This window comes from Diadema antillarum, unplaced genomic scaffold (assembly GCF_040938485.1).
Source record: "Diadema antillarum isolate AM-2024a unplaced genomic scaffold, OU_Dant_1.0 scf00000030, whole genome shotgun sequence".
Taxonomy (NCBI): Eukaryota; Metazoa; Echinodermata; class Echinoidea; order Diadematoida; family Diadematidae; genus Diadema; species Diadema antillarum.
The window spans coordinates 806,112-822,180 of NW_027270919.1; the positions used below are offsets into that span (position 1 = coordinate 806,112).

Sequence of the window (16,069 nt, forward strand, 5' to 3'; positions counted from 1 at the left end):
AATCTGGGAGTGTGCGTACAAAGATAACGGATTTGTTCGAGTGTCAACAAGCCATGAAAGCCCCTATTTTGATATCTCTGGTCTTTTGCACTGAGGAGGAAAGAAACGGTTGGGGGGGGGGGGGGATGAGAGGGGAAAGAAAGGAAGAGATATGTTGGAGTGGGTGTTTCAAAGGCAGGTGTGTCCCTTTTGGGATCAAGCCAAGAGAGAGTGGGTGGGTTTGCTTGGTCTGTTTGGAGATGAACAGGTGTTGCCATGGAAACATCTGTCTTTCCTCGAAAACGTACAATGCATGTCGTTAATTTGATTGGGTGTAAACAAACACACATACACACACACAAACAAACACAAACAAAAACACGGCGCACACATTTGGGCAGGAATTGGGACAGGGAAGTACCTCGTTATAGGAACGGAATCCCGAAGGAGAATGGGGGGAGGGCGAAACTTTTCACAAAAATCAGTTCACAAAAATCAGTTCGAGTCTACAAATTTGTAGATGCCAGGCTAGAGGCTGATTAGGAGGCTACTCATTCTAGGCACAACTTGTTAAGGTGGGCGCCTTTGTGTCACAAATCGCACAAAAATTCACCAGATAAGATTCTTTTTTTTTTTTTTGCTGAGATGACATTTTAACGGGAAATCGTCAGCTTTGAATTATATATAACTCATCATTTTTGGGTACTCTAAACTGTGGATAGGATACGTACTTGGACATGTACAAATGCTACTATGTGTTTTGATAAAAAGTAGCATTGGCTTGACTGTTTAAGTCCAATATGAGTATAGATGAATCCGACTTCAGAGCACTGTCATGGCGGTCGTAGCTGGGGGGCTTCCAAAGTAGGACAAAAGTACCTTTAAAGGCACTCAATCGTGGCGAGTGGTTTGTGCGGCACGGAGATGAACGCAACACGTTGCCTCCCCCATTCTGTATCAAATGTAGTGACCCCGAATGAGAATAGCGCTGGCTCAATGGGTCGGCGAACAACACACTAGACAACAAGAGCTCTGTGCTACAAATCTCCTTACCCAAAATGGCTGTCCGAGCGAGCCACGAGAGCTTCCGAATGGACGCACACTCTCAGTGCGCATGCGCATGAAGAGAGGCCAAAAGAGCCACTCGTCTTCTGGCCTCTCTCCTCCAATCACCGCATCTCGTGGTCACAATGTTTGTGTATAATGCGTACACACACACGCACACACACGCACACGTGTCTCAGTGGCAGCATTGTCCCACACGTTAGTCTGGCATTGCGCAATTGCATGCACAAACTTCGGTTGTTCGGGAGTGTACGTACCATTAGGGATGACGATCGACCATCTTTAATGGTTATGCAATGGGCCAGGTACATTGCTATGTCAGTGCATAAGTTATCTTTTGTTTGGTTTGTTTTGGTTTGTTTTGGCATACTTGAAGCCCCCCAGTTAGAAATTACATTAAAAAAAAAAGAGTACCTAAACCAAATTGGTGTATACCATTCTTGTGTGCAGAACTAAAATGGGAAGCAAAACCCTGTTGGTACTGACTGTTTAAGGATTATCAGATTAACTAGAAACTTGTTGCATTCATTCTAATGTTCTACAAAGTGTGTATTCATCATAGAATTGGAGACACTGCTGGCAATTTTCAACGTTTCTGGGTTTTTTTTTCAATGTTTGTGTACTTTCAGGCACTTTGTGGATGGATATTAACAGGCAATACCATTTCAGGAGAGAAACAAACTAGGCCCAGCAAATTTAAAAAAAAAAAACAAAGAAATACAACTTATACTTAATGGTGTGCTTCTAGACTGACAAATTTTGATTGAGGAAGATATGCTCATTTAGAAAGCATTTGAAACTGCCAATCAGCGGAGTGAACCCAGTGTGGATGTTTTCAGGCATACCGGAAAATCATCTGAAGGTGCAACTTTCTGTGTTACAATTTTTCTCTCTTATGAATAAAAGCAGCTGCTGCAGTTCATACTGATGAAAGCTGGAATATGTACATTATTTTTCTCTTCCATGTCTTGTTGAAGACCTCGAAACAAACGAGTATAAATAGGCGTTTTCACATCAGCCCGATGTTTTGAAATAGCGCGCTATTTTCTGACTTGGGAAATTTTACTGATAGCGAAATCGCGCGCTGTTTGATAATGTGAACGCGCTAATTGTATCGCTCTGACCGAGAAAATTTCTCGAGTCCAACTCATGAAATTTCTGAAATAGCGGGATGATGGCGCGCTATTCGATAATGTGAAATCGACTCGAGAAATTAGCGCGATGCATCCCATCATGCCTAGCGTGTGTGACCCGATCGATCGAGGCAAACTGCACACAGATCATGAGGAATTTTTGAGAGGGCACACACATTACTGATGCTGTTTGCACATACTCAGCTGTCGAATTAGCTTGAAAAAAATTAGGGCTAATTCTCTTCGGGCTGATGTGAATAAGAATGAAATAGCGCTCTAATTCACAATCGCGAAAAATATCTCGAGCTTGGATTTTTATCGGGCTGATGTGAAAATGCCTAATGAGTGAAATTAATGTATCATTGGGACAAATGTCAAACACCATGTGTGCCATTTGGCTTTATTGGTGCCATGTGCTGTATGTGTCTTCACAGGTTTGTTTAATAGATTACCTGTGACTGGCAGTGCACACACACTTTCTTCCATCATTAATAACATATTTCATATGTAGTTTGCACTAAGTTGAAAACCCACATTCAGTGATTGATTTAGACGAAGAATATTGTTTTCATTCTGGCATATACAAGAAAGCTATTAACTTTAGCATGAATTTAACCTTCTGCTGTACTAGTAAAGCTGCAGTTTCTTTTACATTCAAATACCCTAAAACCGGAAAGTTCTGCTTGTGAAAAACTTTCACAAATTTTGCAACGAGCCAACATTCGAGAACGTTAAATGCACATGAATGTTTTAATTACCACCGTGCATTGAATCCCAGTGGCAATTTGTGATGGTTTCATGCTGCAAAAAATGCCATCGGCTCCAATTTTTAAAAAGTTTCATGCTGCGAATGTGTTGGGTTTTACAGTATTCCTTTTGGTGATTTTTAGATTCTGTTGTCACGTTGATCAGATGAAGGTTCGAGCAAGAGTTAGAGCTCCCCTCCCCACCCCTCTCCCCCCCCCCCCCAAATGCTCCACATACCCCATTTTATATTTAGCATTGATAAAAACAGCAACGTTACGTAGATATGTTTGTTCATTTCAGGGTCAACATTGTTGCGTATTAGCATCATAAACTGGGGCTCCTTCTTCCTCAAACAAGCAATCACTTGTTCCAGTAATCCTTCCCTGCGTTGACGTAGAAATAGATACCATTTGTCGCCGATACCTGTGTGTGGACATTGACGATATTCGCAGCCCCAAATCTCCCCCGAATGAAATCTATTTGTCTCGCATTGTTTACAAATTTCTGGGGTTATTATCTTTTGAGTGGGCAGCTCGGATGAGCGGAGGATGAGGTTACGGGTGGGGAAAGCTAGGCAGGTGTGTTTTTGGCAAGAGATCCGTGGCGGGATTCATTCCTCGGTGAAGATGAGCCCTGTGGAATTTGAAATAAAAAGAAAGACATGCAGAAGGAGAGTGAAAGGCTGGGGATAGGAGAAAAATTCAACAGATAAAGGAAGAAAAGGATGGGATAGGTGATGGGATGTACATGTGTTTTCAATAGGGAAAAATGACAAGTATTCCATTTCTACCTTCATGATTCAGAGAAGACAAAAAATAAAGGTGTACTCACACAGTGATCAGTGTTTCTGGAAAAGGAAAAAAATGAAGCAACGTTGAAACAGGAGCAAGTGAGTGGAGTGGGTATTAATTGAGCAGGAGTTTCACAAGAGCTCATATACATGAAAAGATGCAAAGAGAATACATAGACATTGCAATGAGTTGAATGCAAAGGTGATGAAAGAGGATCTTATAACAGACACAAAGATGAGACAGGATATTGCACAGCAGTGAAGCTTTTGAAAGCGGTGGAAAGACAAGATCCTATCAGCAGTTTTCTTTAAAGGCACAGTTTACCATTGGGAACAGTGATTTCAAAAATGTTCAAGATATCACATTTGATGCATATGTTTAGGTCTGTTGTGTCACAAAACATCCTACCATATAACATTTTCACAATAAAGCCTAAGATATAAGGAGATAGCAGTGTTTTTCGCAATAAACCATAACTGTAGATGGTTTAGTCTGGAAACATTCTTATTATAACTATTGTTTACATTTCATGTATTTAACAACACTTAACATCGATTATACGGATTCAAATTTTTACAGTGGTTGTTTCTATCCCTGACTCACATTTAGACTTATTTTAAAGCACTAATGCTGGATTTTTGTTTCATCTGCAAATGGTAAATTATGCCTTTAAGAATGGATTGGGCTGAGCAATAATGAAATATGTCAGAGAAACTATTAAAAAGAAATAAAAAATGGAAGGGAAGAACGTTAAGTTGTGTTGAAAACCTCCAGCCATTATTATCATTTTGGGTAGTATCTATCATGTGCTTCACTTATTTCGCTGTAGACCATACAGTGATTTCAGCAATTCAGTATGATCCCAAGAGTCAGTGTCGCTACAAGTGGTCACAAACAGCTGAAATGTAAAATCTGATGAGTTTATATGTGGAAAAGAATGAGAAAATATGATTGTCGCATCATGGTTTGTGGTTGCTCAGAATGTGACAAAATTTCCTCTTCCTCTCCAAGTATGAATGCAAGGGACCGTTGCTCACTATTAGACCTGGATGATAGGTAGGAGCTTCCATTTTTCTTTTCACCTCAGCCAAGTTGCCAAGGACAGAATGCTGGACATGGAATCCATCTTGACATAACCATGCTTTTATTTTGTTTCTTTTTTTATCATGGAGAATATGAAATCTTGAGCTCTCTCATTCCTTGACATGAGCAAATGATACGGACCTTTTCTTCTTATTTTTTTTGGTCTTTTTTGTCAAGGGCATACATACTAGAGCAGGATTTGAATCTACAATCTCCTGATCACTGGACAGGCGTCTTATCCACTAGCCCACTGAGTTTCTGCACTACAGCCAGTGCTGGTTCTGATATTTATAGCATGTTGCAGGTACTCGTATTTATTCAAATTTGATGAATACTTGCATTGCGTTGTAAGAACGCGACACAAGAATTCATTAAATTTAAATAACTTTGACAACCATAATTCTCTTAATCAAGATAAAGCATTCCAAGATGAAGGTGTTTCTAACTTTGCAGGATTCTTTAGACATAGAGGAAGGCCGATGATTGGAAAATCTTTCAGATGAGGTGTTGCTGTGTAATCTGTGTCACGTTGACCAATAGTGGCAATGTGTAGTGCTGGGAGACAGTAGGTCTGGAACAACATTCATGTCATTAACCGTCCATGACAGTCACGGCTGGCAATATCGGAGTCTCCGTCCGGTGCAGGGCTCCCTCTAACCTCGCAGCCACGGTAACAAGAACGCAAGCGGCGGGCAGCCCAGCTATGACTGTTTTCACACGGGTCGAGAACCGTAATTACAGTGCTGAGTTACAAGTGCAATTTATGATTATCGTCTGTACGCGTGATCGAAAGGGCTTCGTGGATTCTGCGGTTTTGAATTTCAGAGAGAGGAGAGGAGGTGTGGCTTATTTCCGAGTTTCAATCAATCACTCTTGAGTGTTGAGGAGTGCGTTTTTTCTGCAGAAGTAGTTGAAAGGTCCCCTGTAAGCTTTGCCCCTTAACCATGATTTGGAGGTCAATTCATGCAAACAACTGTTTCATTCCATGATTCTGGAGAATTGTCACTGGAAAGCGCCTCTGAACCATCATTTGAATAAAATTTGAACTATGATTTTAATAACGTTTTAGATCATTCTCCGCGATTCCAGTTTGCATACACCGCCAAAATGCATCATTTGAAATATGATTTTGAGTGATGCATCACTGGAATCGTGATTCAAATTACGCAGTCTTGGTACGTGTGAAAACACTCTTATGTTTGGGGGGAGAAGAATGTTTGGGGCAAAGAACCAGCGACACTGTGGGTGTCCTGCGATGACAAATTTGGGTCAGTTTGACGTCTGTAGAGATGCGTCAGGATATTGACTCAATGTTGCAGCCCAAAACAAGATGCCAGCTAAGTATTCTTCAGACACCTTTTCCTTCCCTCATCACATTCTCGAGACTCCGACTCGCTCCTTTATTTCTCCTTGTCAAATAATCCAAGGATGACAATCACAAATCCCTTTTTCTCAATCCCTTTTCTACTCTGTTTTTTTTTTCCTCTCCCCATTCTCCTTCTTCTTCTTCAGAAATCTAGCACAAGGTTCCTTTTCTCTTGTGAGAATATTTCAACTTAACCAAAGATTAAAAGTAGGCCGCCAGATGTAGGACATGCGATTCATATCTACGTTTTTATTGCCGAGTTGGGACCCTGCACCGGGTCCGTCACGGCCGACTTACCAGGTTTCTATCCCCCGGTTTCCGCCAAAATTTCTCACCTTTTTCTCCAAGATTGGCAACGGGGAGCACCTCCGAGACTTACGTCACTAGTCGTCACTTTTTGCCGATGTCAATGCAGAGCGTTTGAGAGTATATTTGTCTTGGCAGGCGTCCGTAGATTTGCAAGTGGGACATTCCTCCTCGGAAAAGTGAGAAAAAAAAATAAAAGCAAAGTATTGATGAGAAAGCAGTGATGTTGCATGACATGCATGTCGGCCTAACTCCTTCCTTAACTCACCATCGTGGATACCTTCCCCCACCCCTATTTTTTCTTTCTAATTCTAATGACATTGACCTGCACTAGATATGTGGCTTCATGCACATCTGGCCTGTCAAGCGGCTCATTTTCCGAGAATGAGGCTGAGGCCGCTTCCAGTCTTCATCTATTTGATTTCAGTGAGACTCCAACTCTCCCACTCGAGTTTGAATTTCTCCTGCTCTAGCTGTGGTGGTTCTCCCACTTAGGATTTAGTTTTCTCCCTCCCAACTTAAGTTTTCTCATATATGTTCAAAAGATAATAAGCTTAAGATACATGTAACACCAGAGACCATCTTCTAAGCGTGTAGATTCCTCCTGCAAGGGATGTCGCGCTTCGTGCTTGTGATGTTGGCTACGTGCATATGATCTAGTGCGCATGTTCGCTGGATCAGTCTCCAGTTTGGCAGGGGGTCCAGGCAGGAGGATCTCCCGTTTAAGAGATGCGTGTGGTTAGAGTCTCTTATTTCTTTAATGCATTCCAATTGTAGTTTGTTTGTTGTTGTTGTTTTTTATGCAGATTTTTTTTTTTTTTTTTTTGCACTCTGTAGTGGTATCTCATAGTGCCAGAAAACCTGATTGAAAGAAATATACATCTACAGGTCCCAAGCTGCATGATGTACAGATACATGGTCCTGTGGGGGTAATGTAAAGGACAGGACTATACTGGAGCTATGAGTGAAAGTACAGATCCCAGACTTGTTTGAGATTCATTTATTTGTAAACAAGAGACTCTTTCGTGATGTAGGTCTTGGTCCACAGGGCTGGGACAGGGTATGGTCTAGAGCCAAAAGGGTTCTTCAGCGCTAGGCAGCCTTCCCAAACCTGCCATTGTTTTTTCACAGAGTACTTTGCAATGCTTGTACCATTTGGTAATAACAGTTGCCATGGTAACAACTCCCACAAGAGCCAATCAACTGTGATCATTGTGATTTGTTCCTGCAGTGACTACAATGATAGTCCCTTATGAGATTTCAAATCTCTGTGTGGAATGGGTCCAGGAATCACATGGTCTCAGTCCTTGCACACGACCAAGACCAGGACTAACCATTGTGGTCCAAGCAGTGTGGAACTTGTGGCATACTCTAATCTCCCTGTACAAAAACACTCAGAAGCAGCTACCATGGCAATAAGCAGTAGGTCCCAGCAGGTTAACCCGTTGAGGACGAGCCTGGAGTATACTCCAGCAGGTGCGTAAGGGAAATGCGTGTTGTAGCAAAATCAGTCCGTCCTCAACAGGTTAATGGCTGTTGCTAGGGTGCATGCTATCATAGTGACATATGACTGTATTGTGTCTGTAACATGTTGAGGACGAGTCCCAAGTACGTATGTATGCTCGGGCAAGTGTCTATGGGAAATGTGTGTTGTAGCAAAATCTGCCCGTCTTCATTGGGTAATACAGGATTGACTTACCACCTGACTTTGTGTTTGGTTGGCATCAAAATTTGCTATCTTTACAAAGATAGTGAAAATATTTAGGCACTCATACATTGTATTGTGAGCAACAGAGGTAAAATGTGAGAATTTAGAAGATTTGCAATGCAGGCAGTAGGGCATGGGGCAAAACTCTCTCGGAGGTTAAATACAAGATATGCCTTTGATGAAACGGCCATCAGGGAATTGTGGTAACTGAATTAAGATGCATGGCCAAAGATAATTGATGTTGCATTGGTTTGACAGCAAAAACTGGAGCATGTTTGATGGAATGTCTGGCTTCATTTGCATCTCATCCATCATAAAATGCTTTTGTCGATTCATGGATAACATGAACAAAAGAATAAATATTTGATTAACCACATTTGGGCCAGTCGTGTCGATGCTTGTTTTCATCTGCCATTAGTGAGTACACAAGTATAAACATAGCAAATGTATTTCTCCCATTTTATTGTGTAGATTTTTTTTTTTTTCCAAATTATCTTTTGGTTCTGTCCAAGCAGAACCATGTGACTTTCGGATGGCGTAAACAGAAATTTGCTCTGTTGTGGAGGGGGAATAGAGATGAAAGCCAATGAAAGTGTGTCGTCATTTGACGTTGATTGTCAAGATGAATTAAATTCTTAGGGTTATTTTTTTCATCCCTACCCAGTGTCATGGACTGCCTGTGTCTTTGGCCTAATTTTTGTTGCTTTTTTTCCAGTGTTGCCATTGAAGCAATTTTTGGATTTGATAAAGTTGATAACACAGATTTGTGTCAGCAACCTTGTCACTCCCCGACTAGACCTCATGTCCACATACAGAGTTAGCCCAATTCCTCATTTTAACAATTGAAATGCCATGTCATAGAAGGTTACGAATGGCTTTGATTTATGTGCCAATGCCATAATGTCCCAATTTGTCAACTCTTAGGGGATTGGCAAAAAAAGGGGGGGATTAAAAAACAAAAACACTATATTCAAAAGCAAAATATTCTCACTGGAGCTCAAACAGATTGCCAGTTCCATGTTTGATGGGTGATGATGTTCTCCCCGCTTTCATAAATTTTGTTCTAATTTTTAGCAAAGTGAATTGTTTGAGCACACACCCATAATTATAATCAAGATTAATTTGGCATCAAGCAGTTGCCATGGCGACGCGGAGCATGGGAGGCATAGAGTATCACACACAGAGGGTTCCTCCGGGGGCCACGGTGGGAGCCGAATGAACCCTGGTCTCACTTCGCTGCTACTTCCGGCATCAAGTTTCTCCGTCAGGTCCCATGTCAAACAAGATCACATGAGAATCAACAAAATGTAGACTGCAACCATTCACACTCACTAGTCAAGGGTGTTTAACATTTTACATTTGCGGCATACTACATGCTTTCCCTAGCATTTATTAACAATTCGGTTATGCTTGTTGCTCTGGTATTGTCAACAGGACATTCAGTTTCAGACTTTAATCACCTTCTTTTTCTTGTCACATTAGTATTTTGGTACAGTGAGATCTTAAAGGGATTGTACAGTTTTGGTTGAGACCTAATTTCAGGTTTCTAACATTTTTTGGTGAGATAATGAGAAACCTCTTATGAAATATGAAAGAGCATGTAATTCTATGAGGAATTCAACGTTTATTTGATGAAAATTGGTTTTGAAATGGCTGAGATATAAAAAAAAGAGCGATTCTAATAAAGTGTGGGACCCACACTTTATTACGATCGCTTTGTTTTACTTTGTTTTTGGATGTTTCAGTCATTCCAAACCCGATTTTCATCAAATAAACTTTGAATTCCTCTTAAAATGATATGCTCTGTACTATATCATAAGTGTTTTCTTGGTATCTCGCAAAAAGTTAAAAGCCTAATTCTCGTCTCCACCATATACAAGTACTCTACAATCCCTTTAAAGTTGTCACCTCTACAACACGTGACTGTCACAGGCTTGACTACATTTGGGTTAGGAGTGCAGCTGGTAGGACAGATATTTTTGGTGTGTACACACCTTTGGCTCCAATGTGGTCTAAGACTACTGAGGACCAGCCTTATTTTTCAGTGTGAATAGGGGGTTAAAAATATAGCAGAAGTGAGACCAATTTGTACATCGGGAGAGTGTGCCGTAATATATCGGATATCAGAGAGAATGTAACACCCACGTGTCATTCTGAAATGTATGGGGGAATTACACAGAGTTGTATGGTTGAGTCTGATCAGTTTTGTCCCATTTCTTTTTGAGAAACTAATGAAGCACAGAAATTTATGGACGTTTGAAGAGGTTGTTGGGTAGACTTTATTCAAATCATTCAACTGGCAGTGGTCGAGTACAGTTGAACGTCTCGTATCCGGACAAGTCGGGACCGGGGCTCATCCGGATAAGGGATTTGGCCGGATACGGGAGACTCAATGCTTTATACATGTACATATACATACACATGTACTGATGTAGCCCATTGTAGTACCACATGTAGTAATGTGTATACTGCAACCTTTTCATTGTTACACTCAGTAACAGACCCCAAAATAGAGGTTCGTGTTTGCAAGAATGAAATCATTTTCTTTTATAAATTCTTGGGGTGATTTACCTAAATAAAAGGTGTAATTATTAAGAAATATATCAAGTATATGTAATTCATTGTGTTTGTGTAGGAGATCTTAAGGAGTTGGGAATCCCCCTTTCCTCCCGTAATTATTTTAAAAAAATCACGGCGAGATTGCGTCCGTATAATAGAGAGATCCGGATAAAGGGAGGCCGGATAAGAGAGGTTCAACTGTATGTGATTCGATGGACAGAAACAATTGTAACTGCTGACAGTCATCTTCACATACCACTCTCCAAATGAGAGTGAATGTTACAGACATCAAAAAGAGGATATACCTCCTCTGAGAGAAAAATGTCTTAAATGATTTTCTTGCTGTAGTTGACCACTTATTAAATATGTGAAATGTATCCAAAGTTTTCTAATACGGAAAATGTTCATAGATGAATATCTCCCTCAGAATTAGGCCACGTGTCACATCAGAGTTTGTGTGAATATAGACAAAATATGGATGGCATTTTCTTATCTATCTGGGGCATCGGGAGGGGAAAGTGTTTCTGGTGAGAGCATGCTTGTGAATAATCACTTTGGGACTTGGGTTGTTATTTTTGTTTCCCCTGTTTTTTTAACACAGTGAGAATTACACTTTTTTATAGAATTGAATGCATTTGGTGTACAAATGGGAATTGTCATGTAATCTACTCTCAAGGGGTGGGGGTTAAACACATACAACTCTGAAATTCTTTGAATGGGTTCAAGGTGAGCACTTCATTTCTCAAACAACAACAACAATAACAACAAATTAGGTATTCGTTTTATAGCAAATGGTATTGGTAATTCTGAGTGGTTTTAACTGTTTTGTTACTTTTTACCTCCTGATGAATCCCTCAATACTGCACAGTGCTCCCACAGCACACATCACAGCATACATCACTAATTTTTAAGATTGGTACCGGTAACATTTGAGTTTGTCTATTATACACAGGCCTAAACAGCCAGATAATCATCAAAAATTTAAAACTTCAAGGTACTGTATATGCCGAATATTTCGTGAGGTTCTTATTTTTGCGAATTTCGCGAGTCGGGTGCTATTTGCAAATTAAAGACACGTGAAAATATTGACTCTGATCAAGCTATGAGTGTGATGTATGGGTATGCATTTCTCCATTCGGTACAGGACTCCACGATCGCGAATTTAACCACTCGCGGAATCGTCAGGAAGTTCCGATTCGCGAAAATTTAGACTCGCGAAATATATGGCATATCAATACAGTAATCATTAAGATTAGCAATGTCATGAAAACATGATAAAACTGAGAGCTATCAGCTAAAGTTAGGGCTGGTGGAACTCCATGTATATTTTTTTTCTTCTGTTTGCAAACCAAATCAAGGGGTTGGTGTCGTACACAGATATGGGTGATGCACCAAACTATGCAATATTCTTGGACTTTGTGTAAATTATAAAGTTAAAAATGGGCAGAACTTGATATCTTTCCACATTCGTCCCTTTTCATTCCATCTTCCTTACTCATTAACTTGTTTTGGAGTTACAGTGTACTGTCTGCTCCAGAAATTTCAGTCAAAAACTGTGAGACAGATACAGGAAGAGGGAGAGCATTGGTTTAATCTTATTCCAATTATGGGCTTTTTACACTTGTAAATTTTTGCTTAGTCCCGTACCAACGGTGGGGCTAAGGGGGGGGGGGGGGGGGGGGGGGGGGGCCTTAGCCCGTATCCGGGCAATTACCCCCAGAGGGCAATTACCCCCCCCCCCCCCCCCCCCCCCCGGCTAAATACTGGTTAGTGGTAAGGTTAGAGTTAAGATTAGGGTTAGGGTTAGGTTTTATATGTTAGGAGTTTGGGTTAGGGTTAGCATTAGGTTCAGGAGTAGAATTAGGATTAGGATTAGGGCCAGGGGAAGGGCCCGGGGTAATTGCCCAGGGGGTAATTGCCCTAGACCCCCTTAGCCCCACCATTGGTACGGGACTATCCTTAGCCCACTTTCTGTTTACACTCGTTTTTGCCAAAGTGGGCTAGCCCCACCGATAATCCCGTACTATCTGACCCTGCAAAATAGCAGGGTTAGCACCTCAATTGCGGTGCCAAGCAAGTGAGTGTAAACAGAACGAAAAAATAATCCTGGGCTAAGTGACGGAGACAAAGTCCGACCCTCACTGACCAATCAGAAACGAGGTAATCAAGTGCTGCCGGTGCGTGCGTGTACGTGTGCAGTACACAGCGTAATCATGAATATTCATGTGGTTTGGAAAGTCCAGGGCTAAGAAATACGAGTGTAAAAAGGTCAGTTTTCTCCTTAGCCCCGGACAAGAGATAGTACGGGACTAATTGGCGAGTGTAAAAAGCTGAAAAAAATTGGTACGGGACTAACGATAATCCTGGGTCAGAGAAAGTCCGGGGTTAAGAAACACAATTAGTAAAAAGGGCTTAACTCTACTCACCTCTGTTCTGCACTGCCCTAGCAGTGGTGACTGTATCAGGGCAGAAAAAAAAATTCTGAGGAATAACATAAAATGTAAATGATAAAGTCATATTGTCCTTTCACAGTCATACTGCAATCTTCTTCCTATTCAAGAAAGTGTCAGTGGGGTTGTTTGTAAGTATTTTTCATCAGTGCAACTAGTGCAGTTTTCGCTCTTGTGCAGCAGAGTTCTTAAAGGACAAGTCCACCTACATAGACATGTGGATTGAGTGAATGCAGCAATATTAGTAGAACACATCAGTGAAAGTTTGGGGAAAATCGGACAATCCGTTCAAAACTTATGAATTTTTTAAGTATCTGCGTAGTCAGTGCTGGATGAGAAGACTACTGCAGTGTATGATGTCATATATGCGTACAACCATATAAAGAAAATAAAAAGAGAATTTCACAAAACTTTACTTTTTGAATAAAGTGCACATTTCTTCGACTTGTTACTGACATATGTTAAGGGTAATATTATTCCCCCTGCCTTCTGAAAGAGAGAAGTCGAGTGTTCTTTTGTTATGCGAGAAAAGTGAAAATATGTTAAATTTTCTTTATTCTTTCTTTATATCATTATACTCATGTGACATCACAAGCTATAGTAGTCTTCTCATCCAGCCTTGAGTGAGCAGAAACTTAAAAAATTCATAACTTTTGAACGGATTGACCGATTTTCCTCAAACTCTCAATGATCTGTTCTACTAATATTGCTGCATTCACTCAACCCACATGTCTATGAAGGTGAACTTGTCCTTTAAGATGCTGGTTTTTTTTTTTTTGTTGAATTAAGTGTTGCCTTGGCCACAGCCCCTCATGGGATTTTTACAGGTCTGCCATTCTCCCAGTTAGGAGACGGTCACACAATTTCTTCAAGTTGGTAATGAGATTACAGTTATCTGGGTTAATGATATGTATTTCACCCCATCATTTTGTTTGGTTCTTAACTTTTTTTATCGTCTAGGTTTCCAAGTGGTGGGATAGAGCCAAACAGTATTTAAAACATCTGCACAATCACTGCGCAAATTGTCATAAATTGGGGCAGTAAGGTGTCAATGATTTGAACCGTGCTGTGTCTGATGACGAATGTATTGCTAATCACTGATTACCTCTGTTTTGGGGCAATCGTAATTGTATCTATTTGGCTTTCTTTTTGTTTTTTTGGAACGCATTCACTCTCGTCAAAATTGTGCTGCCCCAGATAGCGCATTTAGTCACATCCTCTCCGAAGCCTTTGGTAACTGGCTGCAATCCCCATTCCCTCCCTTCTGCAGTCCGGCACAGCACTCAAGAGAGACATAAAATCGAGCTGGCATCCTGTTGTAATGCTGACCAAATGTTTGTTTTAGCAAGGCAAGCAGAGAAATCGGCGCAAATTAGATTAGCCGGGATGTGGGCCAGTGTGTTTCGGAGGCGATTAACAGGGTTCGGTCCCCCCCTTGATCACGCTTTTCACACCTCTGTCGCGCTTCCTTCCCCTTCCCCTGTTGGCAGGAATTTCGCGATAAGCAGATCCCACATGCCACCGCAAGTTTTGTTTTTCATGACCGATCCGAGCAAGAGAAAGGGAGAGAAAGACACTGACAGATTCTCCAATGAAGAGAAGACTAAGATCTGTTGACCTGGTTCGTACTGTACTTTGACTTTCGTCTTGATGTCGCGGGCTTGAATCAAATTGATTGTGGCAGGTAAGGGAAGTGCCTAATGAATTCAACGCTTCGTCTGATTCGCTGGAAAGGCGTTGGAGGTAATGCCAATTGACAGATTTCACACTTTTGTCAAAACCCCATACGGTAGAAGAGAAAAATATTGGCATAGAGGCGTGCAACTGCCTGCTGTCGCTGTCCCTCTCCCCTCGGTTTCTTTCCACTCTCTCTCCCTCTCTTTCTCGCACTGCATTTCAAGCTTCTTTTAGTCCAGGCCCAAGTGTGGCAAAGGTCCAGGGGGAGAGGACCTGTGGTGCCCTGAGACAACAGGGCCCTGATTGATGGACCTAGACCTAGGCCCAGATGCGTGATAGGAGCGAGAAAGGAAGCTCCCCCAAACCAAACCTCACTGGACCCAGAATTAGATCATGCATTTTTTTAGGTCAGGTCCGAACAGGTGCTTATAGCCAGGATGGTTCCAAGTCCCAATGGGGACGATGCAGCTGTGCTGTACCGCGGACGTGGAGCGCAAGAACAGTAGTACATTATCTAGAACATTCCGTGAGATGCTGGGGAGGGAGAGAACAGCTGGGAAAAGGCAGGCACATGAGAAAAGGGGGGAAAAATCATCAAGTGAGGAGCATTTTGAAAGGCGTCATATGTGTGCCTTTGTCTAACAAAATTGTCATCATACTCATGACATATTCCTAACCCTGACCCAGATATTGTACTTGTGGATGACACATGATGGAACATCAAAGATATCGTGTGCCAACTTGCATCTAACGTGTGAAGTAAAACTACACCTTTTATTTTTGCTTCCTTCCAGCTAAAAACGAGCAAATAAGCAAATTTCCCCCTTCTTTGTGAGTGGAGAAAAGAATCAGGTCCTGTCATAAATTTCTCAAGTTATGGTAAAATAGTGCTGTTAAACATGACGATTTGATGTAGGGTACGTCGATAGGTGTTTCTTGGCCTCTGTTCTGTTTCTTGGCAGGTTTGAGTCTCAATTTTATGATTTGTGACATCAGGGCTCATTGTTTCTATATTAATTTGCTTGTGTGCTTGTTTTCCTACTGAAGGTATACCAGTAAGGTTAGGGCAGCATCTTTTCTTCTTCACTTTTTTTTTCTTCCTTTCCATTTTCCTCTTCTTCTCAGTCTCTCTTCTTTTTCATTTGTTTTTTCCTATTCTTACTTTGTCCCTTCTCTTTCTTATTTCCTTTCTTCTCTTCTGTATT

At 41.2% G+C, this 16,069-nt stretch overlaps 1 pseudogene; it reads left to right on the forward strand.

The window, feature by feature from the left end:
* Positions 1-16,069, forward strand: part of LOC139740612 (SWI/SNF-related matrix-associated actin-dependent regulator of chromatin subfamily D member 1-like) — a 272,207-nt pseudogene that overhangs the window by 204,002 nt on the left and 52,136 nt on the right.